Here is a 20,881-nt window from a genome sequence, read left to right on the forward strand (position 1 = left end):
CAGGCGACTGCTCTCAAAAACCACCAGGTTCCACCCCAGGAGGCGGCCTTTCAGGGACGGTCCCAGAGCGCTGTCTACACGAAGCAGCTGACAAGTGGGCTGCATAAATGGGGTTTTCCTTCTGGACCGAAATACTGCGCAGAGGCACGTATAGAAATTGGAACGTCATTTCCACGAGAACGAAAACCGAGATTGAAACTAATATTGGAAAAATCAAACAAGAAACGGTGTCGCATCCAGGGGTTTTGTTTCCCCTGCCCTTAAAATTCCACCGCGGCCTTTCACATTCCGAGCGCAGAGCAGGGTGCCCGCCAGCGCCCGCGTGGGCAGCTGAGCGGCCCGGATGCTGCGTCCAACAGGCAGGCGCGCGTGCCCGGGCTCAGCTGCAATAACAGTAAGTCATAGATTTTTAAATTCCAACCAATTGGGGATTTTATGTTTCTTTTAATAGATTCTGAAATTGTGGTTTGGAAAGTGACTATGGCAGATAAAGAAAAGAGACAGAGAGGGTGAGCAGCGCAGCAAGGACGCCGGGTGGTCCCCGGGGCATCCACGGAGACCGGACACCTGGTGCCCTGTTCCTGCCAGGCCCGGGGCCGGACAGGCCCGTGGAGATGAGCCGGCGGCTGAGGGCTGAGCGCAGCCAGCAGGCGGCCAGTCCTTCTGCCCCCTCGTCTGCCTGGTCCTCACTCGGAATCCAGGCGAGGAGCTGGCGACGCTCCGCCTGCGCCGCGACAGGGGAGAGGGAGGCTGACCTCGGGGAAGCCGGCGAGTTAGGAGAGGGCGGAGCTCACCCATGTCCGAGGCCAAGAGGGCCGTGCCTGTCCTGCCGCGGGCGGTCCGGGCCCGCCCCCAGGACTCGGTCACCCAGCAGGGATGGAGACCAGAGCTGAGTGCTCCCTGCGGGGTCACAGGGTCCCCTGACCCGGGCGGAGCTCTGTGGTTTATGAAACCACAGAAGGAGAAAAGGTGTTCTCACTTCTCTCAGGCGTAGGGTCCCGAGGGCCCGGGACCTCACCGCGGGAGGGGCGCCGAGACGGAGGCGCCGATGCGGCGCCGAGCCGGGACGCGGCCCCCACCCAGCACCGCCCTGAGGAGGCCCATCCAGTCACCCTGCAGCTGCCAGGGCGCCTGCAGGGAAGGGGCTTCAGGGACCCCGGGGCCCGCACACGCGGAGGCCCCGCACGGCCGGCGGGCGGCCTGCTGCCCGTGCCCCAGGGCCATGCGGCCTTCTCCAGACGCAGCTGGCCACCTGGGCCACACGCGCCGACTGCGGGCACTCACAGAAGCCGCCTGTGGAAGAGGGGAGAGCGTGCAGGGGTGTGACCTGCCCGGGTGCCCAGGCCATGGACCCCTTCAGGTCCTGGGAAAGGGACGGTCGGCCCCAGGTGCCCGGGCCTCCGAAGAGGGAGGACCTGGGCTGGGCGTGGCCTGCAGTGCACGCCGGGCCTCCATCAGCAGAGACGCTGCCTGTGGGCCGGGGGGCGAGTTAAAGGCCAGGCTGGAAGCAGCGCCAGCCCTCCCGGCCCCACCTGCTCCCGGGCCACGGGGTGGAAGCTGTTGTCTCTGAGGTCCCCAGGGAAGTCAGTGCTACCAAGAAGAGCACAGGTGGGTCTTTCCCGTCCAAGGGCCCACACGCCACCCTGGAACCTGTCCGACCCCGTCGAGAGTCGGCGCTCTGCTGGGCGGCAGCCAGGGATGCAGAGGGTGTTCTGGGGCAGGAGGCCCCGACCCGGAGGGAGGCAGCGGGGCCAGTCTGCTCTGGACTCCAGACAGGGACAGCAGCCACCTGGGCTCGTGTCCTGCGGTGGGGAGCCTGGGGCGGTCCCCCACCAGCAGCCCGGTTCCCCCAGACTCCCCGACCTGTGCCCGAGGCGTCCACACGCAGACCACCCTCCACACCCAGAAGCCCCAGGTCAGAAGCCAGCCTGAGGGCTCCCCCAGGAGAGCCAGGTCTCCGTCGCCGGGACACACGAGGACCGCCACGCAGCCACTCTCCCCCAGATCTCTGCTGCCCCTTAACACAGCCGGCCGCTGCTCAGGCCCCACCAGGCTCCACAGGCCTTGGGCAGAGGGTGCCCAGAGCCACTGTCCTTCATCAGAGGCTGACCATGGCCGGATGGGAGTGTCTCAGGAGACAGGTCTCTCTCCCCCTGAGAAGTGTCTGAGGAGGTCTGGGTACCCGCCCTGTGATGGTCCCATCCACCCAGGAGCTGTGCTCAGTGGGGACAGAGAGGTGGGTGTGCAACCCACACTGTCCCTAACAGGTCAAGACACTACACAGGGCACACCAAGCTCGTGTATCCAGACAGAACTGTGGGTGTCAGTACAGAGCAGGGCCAGGTGGGGCCAGACAGGGCCAGGTGAGACCAGGCGGGACCAGGGAGGACCAGGCGGGACCAGGAGCTCCGGGGCTGTCTTCCCTCTCCCTGGAGCCTGGTCCTCGGCTCCATTCTGGCTGAGGGCCGTGGGCAGCTGGGCAGTGTGGCTGCCTGAGACACAGCTGTAGAACCTCAGGTGACCAGGGAAGACCCCTACCCAACCACACGACGCAGAGAGAGGAAGGCGTGAGGCCCGACCTGCCGGACGCCTCCCAGGTGGAAGCCAGCACGGGGGCTTTGAAGCAGGGCCCTCCTGCAAAGGGGCGGTCTGAGTCACGTTCCAGAACCCGCTGTTCCGGAAGCTTCTCTCTGCCTCCCCTGTTCACAGCCCGCCTGGGCAGGGAGGCGTAGCGCTACCTCCACTCTTCACCCACCGCTGACCTCGGGTGGACCCCCGCCGGCCGGACACACCCCTCCTGGAGCCTGGGAGCCCGGGCCTCCCCCCGCCAAGGCTGCGCTCTGCTAAAGCGCCTCTTTATTCTGCAAGCGGGGCCCGCGGCCCGCCTCGCTGGCCGGCCGGCTGCTGGCAGGCGCTGAGGCCGCTCTCAGCCCCGTCTCCACACCCCGGCACAAGTATTAGGTGTGTTTTGATTAAGCGTTTTAGCCAAAAACGCGAGGTTTGACCTCCGGCATTTCGCTTCTCTCGCGGGTATCAGTGCCAGCTCTGAACTAAGTGGGGTTGGTCAAAATATCTTTTTTGACTCTTAAAATAAATACCCTCTGTTCTCCAAAGAGCCGGCCAGAGCCGACAGACACAGACATCTCATACGCTCACAGCTCCAGGGCTCTGGCGTGTCCCCCAAGGGGGGCTAAGCTTTCTGGTCGGCGTCACAAATGGATCCCAGAAGGTTCTGTCCCTGCAAAATCATCTGTTATTATAGAAGTATCTGAAAACGTATCTACAGGAGGAAGCCAGACGGAGCCTGGCCTCTCGGCTTCCAAACCAGAGAGGAGGGGGCGAAGCGCCCCTCAGCCCCCGTCCCTGGCCTGCCCCGGGGTCCCAGGAGTCACCGAACACCTGCGTTGGCCGACCTCTCACTCCTGGCCTCAGAGCCTGGGCCTCCTTCTAACCTGCTCAGGTGGCCTCTTCATGCCTCAGCTGTGTGTCTGTGTCTAGAAGTGGCCGGAAGCCGGCTAGGCCAGGGCCCTGCCCGCGAAGGAGCCACCATGGTTGGGGGTCCCGCAGGGTTGTCAGGAGAGGGGGGCTGGGTCGCCGGTGCTCGACGGAGACCCCCGACCCCCTGCTGTCACTGAGCCCCACTCTGCTGACCCCCAGGGGGCTGACGGTCGCAGAGGCGCGGGGTCCTGAGCAGGGCGGGGACCAGGCCCTGGCCCCGTGGGTGGCCGGCTTGGGCCCCAGGGGGCGTCTCGCAGCCCCGCACTAAGCCCACGAGGTGGGCCGCGTGAGCTGACCCTCAGGCGCGTCCTGTCCTTGGCAGAGCGCGCCCGTAGCCCCCGTGCGCCTCCGCCCTTTCTGGGGAAGACGAAGTTTTGAGAGAACAAGTCTCATCCTTAACGCTGTGAACAAAGTCCTACCAGGACCGCCGCCGTCCCCAGTGTAAATGACGCACTCACGGGGAGACGGCAGCAGCCGCCCCCGTGCCCCGAGCGAGGGCAGCAGGGGCACTCGCTCCGGGGCCCGCCCCTGTTCACAGCAGCCCTGGCGGGGCAGGAGGCCTCGGTACCCGGCCCGGCAGCCGGGAGCCCCGCCGGAGCCACAGGCAAAGGCGAGGGAGCTGCTCCGGGGAAAAGCCCGAGTTCAAGTTCAGGCTCCTGACTCGGGGCTTCAGCCCAGCAGGAACGCAGGCCGCTGGGTGTGTCGGCGGAAACAAGCCCCACGGTCCCTTCCGACGGGACTCACACCTGAACCGCGGCCAGGGCCCTCCGGGGCGCGGGCGCTCCCCGCTGCCGGCCCTGGGCCCTGAGAGCCCGCGCCCGGCTGGGCGCTGCCCCGCTGGCAGCTGGGACAGGAACTGTGAGGGGCGTTAGTCACCGCTGGCCGCCGCGGCTCCCGGAGCGAAAGCTCCCACGGTGTTGACACAAACCCTTGAGCTCTCGACCGGGAGCGGGGTGATATTTATTTATTTTTTGCATTAAAAAAAAATTCAGCTTGGCCGTGTTTGAGCTGCAGAAATGATTTTTTTTGAAAGGCGCCTTGGACACTGTTTTTAGCTTTTATGCCTAAACAGATACTTCTCAGTTCTTTCAAGTGAGACCTGGCCAATGAATGGGGGCTCTCTCTTTACGCCTAAGAAAAATATTTACACAGTCAAGTATGGCCCGAAAAGGGCCCCAGCTCCTTCAGAGAGCCCATCCCGAGTCGCAGATGGGTCTCCCGCTGTTTACATTCCCAGCGAGCGCGCCCCTCCCCCGCCCGCGCCCCAGCTTGCTTCCCAAGCCTCCCGCTCGCGCGCTCTCGCTCAGGACCCTGCAGTCAGGGGCTTGCTTGCCTCCGCTTCCTTACTGAGACCCCACACGGCTGTCCGCCGCGAGGACACGGCCCACTGTGCGTGACGGCCGAGTCCCCCTGTCCCAGCCCTTTCTGTTGTCCAACAAGAAAGCCCGGGCGGCTCTGCCTGGGGACCTGCCCCCGCCCCGACCCCGACCCTCCCCCGCTCTCCGGACCTGTCTCGGGTGCTGGAGCTGCTGCCTTGCCCCGGCCACCAGAACTGACAGCGGGGGGCGGGGGACAGTGGGTTCCGGGCCAGCACGGCCTTGCTCAGACCCGGAACCCCTGGGCATGGCCGGCCTGTTGTCGGACGTGCCCAGGGCACTCTGTTTGCGGGTGTCCCCGTCCACGGTCACACACCCCTCTGCCCGGGCAGCGCGCCCCGCCCAAGGCCCCCGGGCCCGCAGCTCCCGTTCAGCAGGAGGAACGACCGAATGGCTGAACGAATGAATTCTTCACGTCCCCGCGGCCCCAGCCTTGTCCTCCTGGGTTGCGGGGCCTAGTCTGTCCTCGGTCCCCTGAGGGCAGCGTGGGCACATCCCTGACACCCTCATTCCCACGCAGCCCTTGCGGGCCTGGGGTCGAGACTGCCCCCGAGAGACCCCGGATGGCACTTAAAAGTCTCGAAACAGCGCCGATTCCTGCGTTAGCTGCAGCAGCGACGCTGGGGCAGAAGCAACGGAGCGAACCACCCTCCCTCACCGAGGTAAGCCGGAAGCCCAGGGAGACCCGTCGGGGCCGGGTGAGCGGGTGGGGAACGCGGGGTGCTCCTGGGGGCAGGCTGCCGAAGCAGGGGGTGAGGGGCGGGCCGCGTAGGACAGGGGCTGCCCCGAGGCCGGGTGGGGGTGGGGGGTGGGGGAGCGCGCGCAGTGGCCGGGACAGAGCAGGAGGCCCAGAGGCAGGAGGGCCAGGGGCTTCGGACAGGCCCTGGGGTGCCACCGTCCCCTGGGGGCGGACGTGGACGTGGAGGCTGCAGGAGGGAGCCACGGCCGCAGCGTGGGACGGGGCAGGCAGCCTGGCCCCTGAGGGGCCGCAGTCCCCATGGCTGTTCCTCGGAGCAGGTGGGGCATCCTTCGTGTCCACAGGCTGCTGGACCCCCGGTCCCCCCGCACCTGGGGCCTGTGGGAGGCCGCCGGCCGAGCCAGCCACGGTGAGGGGAGCAGGGCTTGCGCAGGCCGGGCGCCGCGCTGGTATGCGGCGCACTTCAGTGCGTTACAAGGCAGGACCAGCCTCCGGGAAGGGCCGCCGGCACCCTCTCCCCACTGGCGAGGAAGAGGCCCAGAGGGGAGCAACTTTCTGCGGGCGCACAGCGGGCGAGGGTGGAAACAGCGGTCACCAAGCAGGAGGCCCTGCCAGGACCGAGGGGCGGGCCCGTGGGGCAGGGATGGCGTGGCGGGCGGGGGGCGGCCCCCTTTCCCAAGGGGAGACAGCAGGTGGCTCAGGCGTGGAGGCCTGGCCTCCGGAGTCTGACAGAGCGGGGGTCCCCCACAAGCCACCTTCCTGACTCGCGGCCAGAAAAATAAAGGGGGTGCTGCCACCCTGGGGGCCCCCAGCTCCTCAGTTCCTTAGCCAGCGATCTCAGTGCAAATGCTCCCGGGCAGACAGCACGGCCATGTCCCTGACCAGAGGCCCAGAGGCCCGCTGAGGCCGCGGCTGCCGGGGCCCTCGGGCGGGGTTCTGCCTCTCACGCCCGCCAGCGGCCCACCCGGCCCCCTCAGGGCCTTCCCCCGGGTCCCGGGCTGTGTCCCGGGAGGCGAGCAGGCAGGCGTGGCCCCGCGACCTGCCCCCGTCCCGAACCTGCTGTGGGCAATGCCACGCGGCCTGGCGGAGTCGCAGCAAGACTTACCCGGGCCACCCGCCCCACCGGGGGCTGCAGGTGTCAGGCCTGGCGGCTGGGATCCCCCGCTCTCGGACGCCCCTCCCCCAAAGCTGTCCTTTCCCAGAGAGGAGAAGGTGCGGGTGCCCCCAGGTTGGATTCCCAGCTTCTCAGTGCCCGAGCCTCTCTGGCCAGGGCTTCGGGTCCCCGCTGCGTGGGGGTGCCGGGGTCTCAGAGCCCTGCCCGCACATGCGCCCCAGCCCTTTCTACCACCCCTTTCTGAGGGGGGTGGCCTGACCCGATCCTGAACCCCAGGAGCAGGACAGGCCCCCAGGGCCCGTACGCCGGGGCCTCAGCCGGAGTGTGCCCCGGGCAGAGAGGACGCTGCGCCGGTGGTCCCGGCCCCCGAGGGGGCTGCGAGGGCCCTGGCGGGGCGGGAGCCGGCAGGAGGAGGCCACCAGCGGCCTGTGGACGCCAGTGCTGGGGCCCAGGCTCCCCGGTCGCTGGTCGCCCGGCGGCCTGCTGAGCGCCGAGCCATTGTCCCGAGCAGCTGAGCACCCGGGTCGCTCCTGCCCCAGCACCGCTTCCTGCCCCTGCTTCCGGAAGACAGATGGCCCCCAAGGAAGTGCGTGTAAATCACAGGAGCCAAGCGACATGTGGCACTTCCGATCGATGGCTCCCGACAAGCCGTAACTTCCAGCCGCAGCAAGGGAGGCGCCGGCCCTTCCAGGGGCCTCGCAGCCGCTGGCTCCAGGAACCAGACTCGCGTGCCCGGAAACGGGGGAACACTCTGCAGGGCTGTTGGTCCCTGGACCTGGTGCCAGCGCTTCCTTCGGGGGGTTTGAGCCTGAGAGGGGATAAGCCCGGAGCGGGAAGGACCTTGTGGCCGCGGGCGGCCCCAGAGCCTGCAGTCGGGGACCGGGGTGGGGAGCTGATGAGGCTGAGCCGCTGGGCGGGGCCCAACCAGAGGGAGCCCACACTCCCTGTGCGCAGAACTAGGGTCGAAAGTTGGTGTCTCTTGGTGACACCGCTGTGTGGCCTTGCCCATCGTCCCCTGCTCCCTCCTCCCTTCAGCCCCCTGTGAACATGCTGCCTGCGGAAGCGGACGTGCCCCTCCGAGCCCTCCTGACCTCGCTGGGACTGAGAAGCCGCCTGGGGCCAAGGGCAGGGTCCGGGGCCGCGTCTCGGTCCCCGGGGTGGAAGCAGAGCTGTAGGCCCCGGTGGGCCCTGACCGAATACAGAGTTGGGCGTAAAGGAGAGAACGGCGGAATCGCTGCCTGGAGCAACCACGGAGCGGCCTTCCCAGCGGCCGCGCCAGGGCCCAGCGGGGTCTGTGCCCTGCGCGGTCTGTGCCCTGCGGGGCAGGCGCCTCGCCTGGCAGTGGCTGGAGATCAGACACCGAGGTCTGAAGGGCCGGGCTCCAGCTCCCCTGGGGGCCTCTGGCCGGGGAAGGGCAGCCTAGGGAGGCCCGGGCCGCGGTCGTCCCTCCTGACCCCTGACACCAGAAAGCCAGCCCCTCCGTGCAGGGCCAGCGCGCCAGGCCATGGCACCCCGGCAGCCTCCGCACCCCAGCCCATTGAGGTTGGGCGCTGAAGGCCCCGCCTCCAGGAGCCCCTCTGTGTGGTCAGGCTGGGGGGTATTAAGGCCGACCGAGAAGAGCTCCTCCCAAAAGTTGGGGGCGTGTTAGGGATGAGACCCCTGACAGGAAATCCACATGGCAGCCACACGCAGGCCTCGTTCCAAGTCCCCAGGTCACTGCCGGCGTCTGATGGGCTTCAGGACACCCAGAGAAATGACCCACAAGCTCCGCACGTTGCCAGCCCAGTGGATGCACCCGCAAAAGCCCCAAAGACCTGAAGGCTCCAGGCTCTGCCGGACAAATGAAGGACCTCTAAGGCCCCGGTGCCTCTTCTCCAGCAGCCACTTGGAGATGGGGCAGAGGGCGGCCTTGAGGTACCCTGGCCGGACTTTCCAGAATGTTCTCTGATGCCCACGCACAGCCTGCCCCACTGCAGCCCCCAAACACTGATCGGCCCGCACAAGAGTCGCGGCACACAGGCACCTCCGGGCTTGGGCTCTGCCCTCGTGCCCCGCAGCTACACCCACGCCCAGCACCAGGCTGTGCCGGCTGCAGGCCGGACGCGGCCCGCAGACTCCCACCGGAGGCATGCGCCCTCCCGGGGCCACAGCGGGCCATCGGCTCCCGCTTCCAGGGGCACGGCGAACAGACGCCCGCCCAGAGCCCCACGGGCGCCCCTCCCCGCCGCCGCCCGGTGACCCAGTGCAGCCCCTGGCGGACTTCACACCTCGCCGCCTCCCGGGGGAAGGACATAAATCATGGGGGTCAATGGCTACAGATTTGTCTTTTATTCGCAACCCTTTTTGGTTATAGAAATAACTGGGGTATTGACAGCCTCGTATTAATGCACTTGCCTTTGACCCTGCTTATTGATAACTTGCTTGCTGAGATGACCCTGAATAATTGTATGGGAGGGGCGTGGATCTCGGGGCAACGGCAGCTCCAGCGCCCACACGGTCGGGGACAAGGCTGGCCAGGCGCCAACAATGACCCCCCGCAGCCCCAGAGGGGGCATCCCCCAGGATTTGGGCTCTTCCTCGGCTATGAGTTCCCACCCTCTCACTGGGGCTTGGGGTCACTGTGATTCCCTGAAGGAGGGAGGGTCCGAGGTCATCACCCCACATTTCAGAGCAGAGCGGAACATTCTGTTAAAAACGGCCAGCACCTCGGCAGTCTCCGGGGACAGAGGGACAACGCAACACGGAAAAGCGGCCCCGTTGTCAGTGTCCCCTTTGGGCCGTGACCGGGGGACAGCAGGCCTTTCCCGATGACGTTCTGGCCTCGCCTAATCCTTGCCTTGAATTATTCTGAGATTCACGCAGCCGTAGGTGCAGACTCTTCCGCCAACTTGCCAACCAGGGAAGCCAGACGGACCGCCGTCCCTGACCCCGGTTAGAACCTCAGTGCACGCGTGCGCCCTGCTGGAGGCGCCGTGGAGCGGCCTCGGTCGCTGCTCACCGCCATCCTCTGGAGCCCCCGCCTGCCCTGGGAGTGCTGAGCCCCGAGGCTGAGTCCCAGGCGGGGCTGCACAGCTGGGCAGCGGCAGGGCTGGGGCGCCCTCCAGGCCGCCAGGGTCTGTGGCCTCCGCACAACCGGTGGCATTTGGCGGGGGCGGTGAGGGGGGAGAGGTGATGAAAAGGAGCGGCCCTTTCCCACCAGGAATGTGTCCAATCCGTGGGAGGAGAGGGGCGGGGCCCCGAGGGCCTGGGCTCCCCGGCCCAGCTGCCGAGCTGACTCGGGACCACCGTGCGCGGGGCGGTGGGAGGCGGAGGGCCGCCAAAGACGCCGCACACTTTCCTAGCGGCCCCAGGACGGCGCAGCTGTGCCGAGGAATCCGCGCTGATCCGCCGTGAAAGTGGCGGCCGGGGAGCCCGCAGCGGCGCCCGAGACGCTGCGGCTGCGGCCAGGACCCTGGGCGGCCTTGCTCCCCGGCGGACAGCGTGGGAGTCGGGCGCGGGGGCCCCGCTGCACGTCACGTTTCCGTGCAAACCCCGGGCCCCCTTCAGCGTGTCCAGCTCAGGTCCCACCCCGAAGGACATGGCAGAGCAGAGCAAAGCCGGGGCGAGGGCCGCCATCCCTGAGGACACCTTTAGGGGCTCGCTGACTAAGATCGGGTGTTGGGCCCACCCTCCTTCCTACCGGGGCCTTTGCAGAGCGGGGCGAGGCCGCGGGGTCGGTGCAAGGGGTGCAGGTCACGGCCGGCTTCTGCGGCCCAGACCCTGGCCGTGCACCTCAGTGCCCGTGCGCCTTGCTGACAAGCAGCCCCAGCTCCCTCATCTGGGCAACGGGCTGCAGGCGCATATGACATGCTGCCCACGCCACCCAGGCAAGAGAAAGATGCCCTTGGCGCCGGCGCCCTCTCCTTCCCAGCAACAGCGCAAGTCACGATGCTGCTGAAGAGGCGACTGCCGCTTCTGAGGCAGCCCCGGCTCAGGCCACAGTCCTCTTCAGGGGTGACCTATGTCAGAGGTGCTTGACAAACAGCCACAGGCAGACGGAGGGCCCTCTGGGCTGTCCTGGCCTCGGGCGGGGTTGGTGGGCCTCCTCCAGCCCAAGGCCTGTGTGGGTCCGGCCTGGGAGCCAAGGGTTATATAAATAAACGAAGGACGTGGGACACAGACCACATGTGGCACAAGAAGCTGACCGCATTTGCTATCTGGTCCTGCACAGGAGTGCGCGCCGACTCAGGCCGCGGCCACAGGACAGGCGACTCGACACGCGCCCTCAGCCGCCTTGGGTCCAGCGGCCAGGCCTCCTGAGCATCCGTGGGAACAGGAGGCCCGACGGGCAGAGTGGACTTGTCTGTGCCAGGGCAGCTGTGTTCACCCTGTTAGCCAACGCTCGTGGCAAAGGCAGGATCCCATGCAGAAGAAATACAGTCGGGGTGTCCCTCCAGCGCCTTCAGGGTGCAGCCCCAGCGAGGCCACCTCCGGCAGGCGGGGAGGCCTGGCAGCGGGCGGACACTGCGGCCCGCGCGCAGGCCGGCGGAGTTCCCAAGAACGCCTGATCCTGCAGGCAGCTGCGCCAGCCGCGAGGCCGCATTCTCAGCTGCAGCCTCCCACCAGGAACAGACATGTGAAACTGGAAGCTGCTTGAATCCGCTCTGCTCCTTTACTTTCTGTCCTGTTTTCTGCGTCTGTTTTCCAGCAAGGAGAAGCACTCAGAAGTGTCAGGAAGAAAGCCTCAAAACGCCCCTTGGAGGTTCTGCCTTGAGACCCTCGACGTCCCTGGGTGCTCGGCCTCCCCTGAGATGGGGAGGGGTCCTTCCTGGGCCAGGTCCGGTGGCCCAGATCTTCTGGGAGGCGTGGCCTGGGAGTCACTGGACCTGCCCCAGGCCTGCCGGAGGGCTTGTTGAGGGAGGTGGGGTGAGCTGCGCCCCCGGGGAGGGGATGCGGAAACTGTCCCGCTTGCTGCGTGCGGCCGCCTGGGGGATCAGACATTGAGCAGCAAGTTGTCCGTGAGGCGTTGTCTGTCTCGAGACCCTCCGCTGGGGAGTCTGGCACCCAAGACTGTCCTCTAGTGATTCCATTTCATGAAGACGCCGGAGATGGAGGGCAGGTGGCCCAGACAGCTGCGGAAAGACAGGCCGGTCCAGGCCCGGCCACAGCGACAGCTTTGGACGTGCAGAGAACGTGACGCCAACAAACACAGATGCCGACACGCCTGCTTCTCACCCTGGCTTCTGCGCGGAGCGCGATTTTCCACTGTGTCACCTCCCCTCACTTTCTCGCACGTCACCGTGTGCGCGGGGGGCCGCATCGCCGCTCTGAGGACAAGAACAGCCCCCTGCCGGTCCCGCCTGCGCGCAGAGGCCCAGCTTGGCAGACGCCCCGGCTCCCCCGGGCGTTGGGGGACCTGTGCGCACCTGCTCGCCTCCTGCTTCCGAAGTCGTGCGGTCAGGGCAGCCCCCCTTTCACCTTCCTCCGGTCTCCCTGCTGCTGCCAGATGTGGACTAGACGCCGGGTCACAGAACCCAGGGGCGGCAGGACGGACAGCGCTCTGCCGAGTCCTTGTTCCCGGGAGCGGCAGCCCCGACGGGGCGGGCGGTGGCCTCTGGAGCTCGTCAGCTGCGTGGTGAGCCTGTCAGGTTGCACGACCAGGTCATGAGCTGTCCCCAGGCGGACGCAGGCAAACGGCCCCCATCAGTGCAGGAGGAAGGGCAGGGTCTGTCCTGGGGCCGCCGGGGGACACGCAGGGGCCGTCAACGCTCCTCGGGAAGCGCGTCCGCCGGCCCGCGCGCGGGCACAGGTGACTTGGAGGGTCGCCGGCCGCGTTTTTGGAAGCATTCCTGGCCACGGCGGGGCTTTGAGAACTCCGTCCCTGGAGGTGGGAGGCGCCGGTCGGTAGCACGATTTATTTGCTCTTTCCAGAGCCTGAGAGGAGAGCGGAGTCCTCCAGGCTGCCGGCCGCGCGAGGGTCTGTAAGTGCTGCCGGGCCACGTCAGCCGGTCCCTCCAGCCGGAGGCCTAGCTTGGCAGATGTCCCGGCTCCACCGGGCGCAGTGGCAGGGGGAGGGGGCAGGGAGAGACCAGAAAGAGGCACAGAGGCACAGAGAGACAGGGAGGGGGCAAAGACACACGGAGAGGCGGGGGCGGAGGAGGGGCCGTGACCCCGAGCACACCCAGGAGACCCCCCTTGGCCGGGGGTCTGGGGAGCTGGGGCTGACTGACGGTGGGGGAGCGTGGGGCAGAGGCCGCGGAGGCTGCGGGTGCCACGCTGCGGATGCCGCAGACGGACGGGCTCCTGGGCAAGAACACCCCATGTCCAGCAAGGACACGGCGTCCCCCTGGACCCAGGGAGGCCTCTGCCTGCGGGAGCCGACAGGGACCCAGGAGGTGCGACAGGGGCCCCTCCTCTCGGCGCCCCCCAGCTGTGGCCGTTCTCTCGGGTCTCACAGCTCCGCCCCTCCCCGCCAGGGCTGCGGGGTTTGCAGGAATCTACGGGGGGAGCCCGGTGCCCTGACTCTCCCAGCGCCGCCTGTGTGGAGCGCACACACACGCACGGCCGCCTCTGGTCCACTTCCCTCCTCTCGAAAACTGCTTCGCTCCGGGCGCCGGGCCGCAGGAGTGGCGCAGATGCGGATGGACCCCCCTCGGGTCCCCTTCTGTCATTGGCTGTTGGAGGGACCGGCTGACGGGTCCCTGTGCGCTCGGCTGTCACCGTCCGGCCGCCCCGAGCACCTCCGCGGAGCGGCTCACGGCTGAGACACCACAATCTTTTTACCCAATTTTCCAGCTGAGTTGACTGAGGCCTGCGAAGGTCAAGGAGCTCGCCCGGGGTCACCGAGTAAAACAGCTAAGCTTCTGGCCTCAGGACAAGGATGCAGGCTTGGGCGCCTTCCTCCTAATCGCTTCACCAAAGGCTCTTTCATAAATAACAGGGGTAACACAGGGCTTCCTCTTCCTTTGGAGGACGAACTCCCCAAACCACCACCAGGGCCGTGGCCCACCTGCACTGCCAGACCCCGGCAGGCGGCAGGGACGGGGGCTCCCGTGCCGCCAGCTCCCATGAAGGCATCGATCCGAACCAGACGCCGACCGAGGGCCGGGGAAGGGGTCTGAGGGCCGGTGCCTGGGACGCGGCTGATGGCCCTTAGCCTGTTACTAAACGTGTAAATCGCCTCTTTCATACACAACGCCTGTCCTGAGAGCGCTTTATGAACTGACATTAACTGATCCAATTAGCAAAAGACACTGCGTTTGTCTCGTTAGTCGTTTGAGGCTTTGTCCCGCCTCGGTCTGAGAGGGAAAAGGCCCCACGCGCTGACTGGGGCAGCTGGCACAATCAGGAGGAGTGGCGGGAGGTCAGCTGCGAGCCTGGCCCCGGGGCCAGCAGGGCACCTGGCCTCCCCGAGGCGGGCGGGGCTCGCCGGGGTCGCGGACGCGCGGCGCGGCCTGGCCTCCCCTCGCTTCCAAGCTCCTGTCTGCCGTCGGCAGAGCCGTCAACATCAGGAAGGGGAAATATTTATTTTTATTACAAGCTGAGAGTCCGAGCCGTAAGGAACCTTGTTATTGCACTCTCCCAGCCCAGCTCTGCACAGAATCTCGAGACTCAACTCCGAGTATCGATTGCGCGCCTTTTTCCTAGCCGGACGCCAAGGGCTCACCACGGGGAAGGGCGTCTCGGACCTCGCCTGCCGGGCCGCGGAGCGGTGGGCCCGCCGGTCACGATGAGGGGCTCGGGACACACAGAACCTGCAGCCGAGGCCCGGGCTGGGCCCCGTGTGCAGGGTCGGGCCTCAGGGGCCCGTGGGAGTGCGGGGGGCGGAGGGTGCGCGTTCCCGCAGGCACAGCCCCGGCCCCCTGCGCGCTGTGTGGAAGCCTGGCGTTTCATTAGTTTGTGAAACTGCAGAGCGAGGTCTGAGAATCTGAGCAGCTTCCTGGCACTTCTCGGGGCAGCAAAACCGACGCGCTCTTGTTTTCGTGGTTTTTACTTCATTTATTAAGAAGCCCAGCAAACTCATGCCCAGGGTTCCCTCACTGGCCACCCCCCAGCTCTGGGCAGCGAGGAAGGTGGCCTGGCCTCACTTCCTGCCTCCGGATCCACCGGAAGGAGGGAGCTGCTGTTTCGCCAAAGGGTCCTTGAACTTGTCAACCAACCGGGCGCCGCCCACCGTCCCCCAGCGAGCCCGCCCGGCAGCCACCCCGGCCGGCCGTAGCCCCTGGCCTCCAGTGGCACAGGAGCGGGAAGGCCGCCCTCCAGCACCCGGGCTTCTGGCCGTTCCGCACAGTGCCCACACGTCTGGTTGCGCCAGCTCCGCCCCCAGCCCAGCGGCTCTGGCTGTGGGACCCCATGTTTCTGGGGGTGGCGCTGGGTTTCCTGCTCGCCACCCAGATGGCCCAGCAGCAGCCGGCTCCTGGCCTCCCCCCGGGGTCTGACTTAGATGGAGCCTCTTTTCAAGTCCTTAAAAAGGAGAGTTCTCATTTTTTTTCCATTCCGTGTCAAAATAAAGTTAGAATTCTTGAAGTCTCAAAGCCTCATCTCTTCTTGGATCTTCCTTGTATTTCCGGCTGCGTGGGCGCTGGCGCGCACGGGCGCACCCCCCACGCACGCACGCACGCGGGTGCCTGCGCGCTCGCATGGGCGACCGGCCCGTCGGGCAGGTGGGGAGGAGGTCGCTGGGTGCTCGCAGCAGGTAGGGTGGACGAGGAGACCTGGGTGCAAACATTTCAGAAACCTCTTCAAAATATTTGGGTTTGTCAGAGCCCCAAACCGCCGTTTGCCAGGCACTTCCCCGGCTAGTGTTTGAGCCCGCGGGTATTTTAAAGGAAATGAAATCCGTGTGTTTCTGATTTATTTATACTTAACTCATCACAATGCTGTTTTAAGGGGCTGTTCTGCGTCCAAACGCCCTTTGTGCTGTTTTCCCTTCCAAACTAAAAGCCGCACTTCGCCAAGTGTATGTGACCTGAAACGCTAACGTTTTCAAGGCTCCCTTGAAAACTGAGTTCGTGGGGTCCAAACAGCCCTGAACCGGAGCTGACGGGGTTGCCCCGCCCCCCACCGCCCCCCAGAAACCTGTGACCGGCTGGGGAGGCAACGCCCTCTGGCCAGCCGGCTTTCGGCTGGGAGGCTGCAATCCCCGCGGGGGGACCCCGCCCCCACTGCAGCCCCGCGATCACGAGCCCCGTCTTCCAGAGACAAGGGTCCCCAGACCCGGGGCTTGAGCTCCTCCCGGGGCTCCTGCTGGGCCCGCTCAGGGCCCCCTCTGGGCGGCCGCTCGCTCTGGGACGAGGGGCTGCCTTCCCGGGAGGGGCAAGGCCGCTCGGGTCCTGTGCAGCCCTCCGGGCCCTTTAGGCCGCCCTTCGGCCCGAGTCCTCTGCTGCACGGGCCCCGGCGCCTGCCTGTGCAGCGGCCAGGAGAGCACGCTGGGCCCGGCTCAGACCAGGAGGTTTCCTCTGCCTGAGGCTGGCTCCCTCGGGAGAGGGGCAGGCTGGGAGCACAGTTGCCTGGCCTGTCACAGGGGACTCAGGGCTCTGCTTTGGGTGAGATATTTATTTCTGGCTGATGTCATGAAATGGCGTTCAATTATGAATTTGATTGCTTTTTTTTTTTTTTTTTTTTTTTGTGCACGATAGAAAATCCTTTATCCCCATAGCGTTTAATTGCGTTCCTTGGAAGTATCGGTATTCATCACGGCCCCGCTGTCCCCAGCCCCACAGATAAACCATCCGAGGGGCAATAAATGTCCACTCTGATTATTGATGCTTTCAGGGAAATTGATTATCTATTTGAGGGGCGGAGCTCGCCGGTGCGTGCTGCCTCTTCCCCAAAGACAGATCGCTCGATGGGAGCGATGGATTTTCTATTATGTGTAACAGTTTCAAAACCGGCGCCCTGTTATCTTAGCATCTGAGGAAGCAGTTAAGGCTTCCGAAGCAGGTGGGAACCGGCTGGCTCTTCGGTCTGTTCACGGGAATGCGAGCTGAGGAACGACGGCAGACCGCGGCTGCGCGGCGGGGCCGCCTCCTCCCGGCGGCTCCTCCGCGTCCTGCAGCTCCGGCTCAGCGCCTGTGACACGTGGCGCTGGGGCAGTGATTTATGGAGAAACTGGTTCCCGGGGCTGTGGTGTTAACGTGTGGTACGGATAGTCGCCATTTATGGGGTGCTTCCCTTCAGTCCAGGAGAGAAAAGCAGGCTCTGGGTGAGTTTAAGCTGATCTGAGGGAAAAAACAAATCTGAGCACTTTCGCCCTGGACGGACCGCCACAGACGCCGGTGCCCAAAACGCCGCTGCCCTCTTGCCGCAGGTAAGAGCGGTGTTTGTGCACAGGGTGTCAGCCCTGCGGGTGGGGCGCGTGCCCTCCCGGCCGCGGAAGGAGCCGAGACAGAAGATGAACTTCGGCTCATCAGCGTCCCTTCTATGAGCCAAGAGATAACAGGCATTGTAAACTCAAGAAACGTTTGCTCCCCACGAAAATCGATACCAACTCCATAACCCTCACGTCGGCCGGGTTGTGTTCACATGACGGGTCCCCAACAGAGAGGCGGGAAGGGTCATTTTTGGCTTCCTCAGGGCAGTGGCAGATGCGGCACACCTGTAGGCAGGTGGTCCCACGCAGGTGCCCCCACCGCCCCCACCCACATCCGCTTCCGGGAGCCCCCAGCGCTGCGGCTTCTGTGGCCGATCTGAGCGCCCCTCATGTGGCCCTTAGCCCCTCTGAGAGTCGGCAGCCACAGGCCGTGGTGGCAGGTGGGCAGGCTCACCCCGTCCCCAGCCCCGCTGGGACACACGGTGCCCAACGTCAGCCGGACACTGGCAGGTGGTGGCGGGCAAGGCCCTGCGGGGGCCACAGTGCCGGACGGGCGCTCTGCTTCTCCCTGTCTGCCCCGGTCGCTCAGCCTGGTGCCCTGTCAGAAGGGGCCAGGGTCTCAGCCAAGTGCCGGTGCCTAGACCCACCCGGGCCTCATGTCAGGGGGCTGGGCCAGGAGGGCCTGGCACCTCCCAGTGACCCTGGACTCGGCCAAGGCGCGGAGCCGGCCCAGCCCTGCGTGATAGCTGGGGACGAGGGCCGTCCCGCAGGGCCAAGAACGAGCCAGCGCCACCCGTGGCAGGGCCCGCGGTCTCCTCCCCTCGAAGCCACCACGAAAGGAACCTGAGACCCGCCCCCCGCCTGGTGGAGGGAAGGAGAGCAGGAGGGGCCTTCCGGGGAGGTGGCACCCAGCCCTCGGGCTGCCTGGAGGCTGTGGGGCTCAGGGCCTGGCCTCCAGAGCCAGCCACGGCCCGCGCAGCTGCCCCCACGGCCAGTCCATGCCTCGCCACCGGCTTTCCCTCTGGCTGTTTGCTCTGGGGGGGATGGGCCCCATGCGACCGGAGCTCAAGGTCACGGCACCTGACAGAGGCCGGCCCAGTGGCGGCACCCGTGACAACGCTTCCTCGCTCTCATGCGGCTCCAGCCCTGATCCGGAGGCCGCTGCCGGACCCCGGGGCACTCGGGGCCGGGGCAGGAGGGTAACAGGCGGCCCCTGCGGTGTCCGGCCGTGCTCCACCCTCTCGGGTGTCCCTGTAAAGTCTCCACCCCGGGAACTCGCAGGGGCCCCGGGCTCTGGGCCGCTGAGTGAGGGGACAGCAGCTTCTCCAGGAGGGACTTCTACAAGCACGTGTGCGCACGTGGCTGCGTGCAAGCGTTGTCTTCATGCTGGCCTGCGTGCACGATTGCACAAGTGTGTGAGTACATGGATGCGCACACGTGTGTGTCGCCTGGTGCCCAGGCTCTGGAGAGCTCAGGGAAGGCAGGAACGGGCCGGATGCGAGTGCCCACCGCGCCTCTGCTCCGCGGGAGCGGCTCCGGGCACGTCTCACATCCGGGCCGCCCTTCCCCGCGACTGGCGGCCCGGACGGTCGCTCTTCATTTGTACCGGAGGACGCACAGCGCCGAGAGCCTGGGCCCACTTGGGACAGAGGCCCCCACGCCGCAGGCTGGGGCGTCCTCCCTCACCCGCACAGAGACAACGCGCATCCAGGCAGCCCTTCGTGCCCTGCGGGAAGAGCCCCGCACACACCGTCCCGTGCGGTCCGCCCCTTGTGCTGGGAGGCCGGGGCTCGGGGAGGCCGGGGGACTCGTCTGAGGCCACAGGGCCGCCGACCGCATGCCCGATCCTGAGGGTCCACGCCCAGGCCCCTGCTTCCTTCGTCCGGAGGCCATTTCTTTAGAGACCAGAGAGACGCGGAGGCCGCGTGGCCCTGCACACGTCTGCCGTCTCCCTCCCACCAGGCTGTGTGGGGCCCGTCGGGAGCCGGCGCCAGCAGCGGCCGTTGCGAAGGCCAGGGCCAGGCCCGGCTCGAGCCACCGCGGTGCTCTCCCTGAGAGGACACCCTGGGGGTGCAGTGAAGCCGCTCCCCAGGCAGGGTCTGTCTGGCGCCCCGGCAGCCGTGGGTGCCCCGCCCCCCGCGTGCTGCGTGGCTGGCCGGTGCCCAAGTACACTGTCCTTCCCTGGCCCGGCGCCGGCCTCCAGGAGGCCCCGGGATGGGCCCCGAGGAGGCCGAGCCCAGCCTCCTCTCCGCGTTCCTGTTCGCCCAGCTGCTGCCGGACTCTGTCCATCTGAACGGCTCAGAGGCTGGCCCTCCAACTGTCCGCAGGTCGCCACCCTGGCCTTTCTGGCAGGGGAGAGCCGAGGGTCAGCCCAGGTAGACAGCCAGGTGCTCCCCCGCCCGTCGGGGCCGCTCCCCGAGCTGTCCCAGCCCACCGCCCACCACAGAGGGGCAGGGACTAGAACCCTGAACCAGGAGGAAGCCCTGCGCCTGGCTGGCCGGCGTGGGCCGAGCGCGGGAACGAGGTGCTTTCGTCCGGCTCCGTGGGTGCATAATGAGCGTCCGCTCAGGGCCGACCTGCGTCTGGAGGCCTCAGTGGGGGGCCTTCACTGTCTGAGGCCACGTGCTCCACGGCTTCCAGGGGAGGTACCTTATTACCCAGTGCCAAGCACCTGTGGCCGGCCCAGCTGCGTCCTATTTACCCTTGGGGGCGGAGCCCCCACCTCGTGTCCTACCCCACGCCGCCTCTGTGGGCCCCGGGGTCCGCAAGGCCAGAGGACATCCTGCGTTTTGGGGGACCCCGCGCCGAGCCCCCCGCCCCCACCGGCGGCCCGGGGCGCAGTGGGGACGCGGTGAGGAGGGGTGGGCCGGGCTGCCTTGACGGGTGGTGTCAGAGTGGCCCGGTCCCAGGCCTGTTCAGTCATTAACTCCCATGGGACATTATCTGGTCCGAAATCTGCCGGGTGCTGAGCTGCGGCGGGGCTCTGGGAGCGTTTTACCGTCCTGTTCCCCCGCGGCGCAGACGGGCCTGGGTGATCATTAACCCGGCTCCTGGCGCCCTCCGAGCCGAAGACGGTCCTGCCCCTACAAAGGCACGCCGGCCCCAGCCCTCGCCTCCCACGCTCGGACCCCTCCCCCGCCCGCTCTCGCCGAGGGGAAGGAGGAGAAAGCAGGTCCTCCGGGAGCTGGCACGGCAGACAATGCGCGTCTTGTGTGAGTGATTCAGCGCCGGGGCCAGTCAATCTGGTTTCTGGGCCCGCTGCCCTGACCCTCTCCGGAGAGGCTCGCTCTGCCGCCCAGGGCGAAGCGCTCCCTTTCACCGCCCTGACACTCGGCAGATTGAGACGTCAGCCTGGGCCAACGGCAGCAAATTAGCCATTTTTCTTTCGCTAATTGGAAATAAAAATGTTTGCCGAGGGAACCGTTTGTCGGCATGCGGTTTTCGGGTTCTGTGCATCAGAGGGCTGCGTGGAAAATGCTTCCTGTGGCGTTGCGCACCCTGGGGTGCCCCTCGGAGGAAATTCTAAGGAGGCTCCTGGCAGCTGCGTGCTTGACATGCCCCCCCACAGCGCCCCCAGGGCCAGGACGTCCCTCCTATCCCCGGTGGCCTCTCCTCCGCCAGAGCTGGGCCCGGGGGCCGCTGTGCACCTCCAGAAAGCCTCAGGGTTGGGCAGGCAGCGCCTTGCCTGGGGGGCACTGGGGAAGGAAGCCCTTTGCGGGGAAGAGGGACGCAGAAAACCAGGGGTTAACAGCCAAGGGCAGCCCACACCTTTCTGAGCACAGAACCGCCTCTGCAAAGCCAGCTGGGCTATCTCATTTCCGAATCTCTGCCCACCCTTGCCCAGCCTGCACCCGGGGAAGGGATGTCCTCCAGCCTCCCTCCGGCTTCAGGGGACTTCTAGTTTC

General features: G+C 66.6%; 1 protein-coding gene across 1 annotated transcript in view; it reads right to left on the bottom strand.

The window, feature by feature from the left end:
• Positions 1-20,881, bottom strand: part of PRDM16 (PR/SET domain 16) — a 275,230-nt gene that overhangs the window by 139,729 nt on the left and 114,620 nt on the right. The gene's annotated exons all lie outside the window — the stretch shown is intronic.

This window comes from Pteronotus mesoamericanus, unplaced genomic scaffold, assembly GCF_021234165.1.
Source record: "Pteronotus mesoamericanus isolate MK-2021 breed Mesoamerican mustached bat unplaced genomic scaffold, CSHL_Meso_final contig_1193, whole genome shotgun sequence".
In the NCBI taxonomy this organism is placed as follows: Eukaryota; Metazoa; Chordata; class Mammalia; order Chiroptera; family Mormoopidae; genus Pteronotus; species Pteronotus mesoamericanus.